We start from the raw sequence: 1,333 nt of genomic DNA on the forward strand, positions 1-1,333 counted from the left end.
GGTGTTTTGTTTTTTCTTCTTCTTCTTCTTCTTCTTCTTCTTCTTCTTCTTCTTCTTGTGGCAGATTGCTACTTTTGTATTATACCGCCACCAACTGTACAGGAGTGTGTAATACCATGAACTTCATAGAGTCTAGGCTTGAATTAATTCAAAACAAACAAACAAAAAACATATTCTTTTCATTATACCAGTATTATTCAGAAAAATAAATAAAGTCTCTCCCTTGTCATACCCTTTTCTTCAAGTATATCATGTATTGAGTTCTCTCCTTCCATTTCCTGCTAGTTTATTCTATTATCATTATATTTCTCACATGCAAAAATGTTCTACATCTTCTTTGTCTTGGCAGTCTATGCATAAGCCATTACCTTTCCTACTATTTGTAAGGTAGCATTCAATTGTGTGACCTAGTTGTCTGGTATAGACCACTTCTTCCCTTTGGTTTAAACTCAGCGAAGTAACCCTTTTCCCGGTCACAGTCTTCTGTATTTTTTTTTTTTTTTAAATATTATTTTTTGGGGGCTTTTCCCTTTATTATATAGAAACAGTGGATAGACAGGAAAAGGGGAGAGAGATGGGGGATGACAAGCAGCAAAGGGCAGCAGGTTGGATTCGAACCTGCGCCGCTGCAGGACTCAGCCAACAATATACAGTCTTCTGTATTTTATGGTAGTGTCTAGCATTAAACTCTGCCTCCCCTTCATTTTGCCATCTTTGTAAATTTTCAGATATAATTATGGATTGGGCTTCATCCTTCCCCATTGGAACATTAATTCCTATATATTTTATTTTTCAGCATATTTTTCACAATTTTATCAGCCTCTTTGTTTCCTTTAATGCCTATATGAGCTGGAACCCAACAAAACTGAATAATGATTCCAAGGTTCCTGAGATGTAATAGTAAATATTTTATTTCAGTAATCAAATCTTCCCTTGATGAGTGACCTGTATCTAGGCTATGAATAGCTGCCATGGAATCTGTACAGATTACAGCTCTCAATGGTTTAACCTCTTCAATCCACCTAAGAGCTGCTATTATTCCAGTCATCTCAATAGAGAATACAGATTATTTAACCTATATCCATCTCTTTTGTTACATTTTGGAATATATATCCCAATACCACAATGACAATTTTGTGAATATTTTGATCCATCTGTATATATTTTAACATATCCATAGAATTATGTTTTTATATATTCCTGGCAATATGCTGCAAAACCTTGTTCATTTGGATACTCTCTCTTTCCTTCCAATAGTTCACTATTAACCTCTGGTGATGGAACAATCCGTGGGGGAATCCCACTTAGAACCAGAGAAGGACTACATTTCAGT

The sequence above is a fragment of the Perca flavescens genome, chromosome 18 (genome assembly GCF_004354835.1).
Source record: "Perca flavescens isolate YP-PL-M2 chromosome 18, PFLA_1.0, whole genome shotgun sequence".
NCBI classification, from domain to species: domain Eukaryota; kingdom Metazoa; phylum Chordata; class Actinopteri; order Perciformes; family Percidae; genus Perca; species Perca flavescens.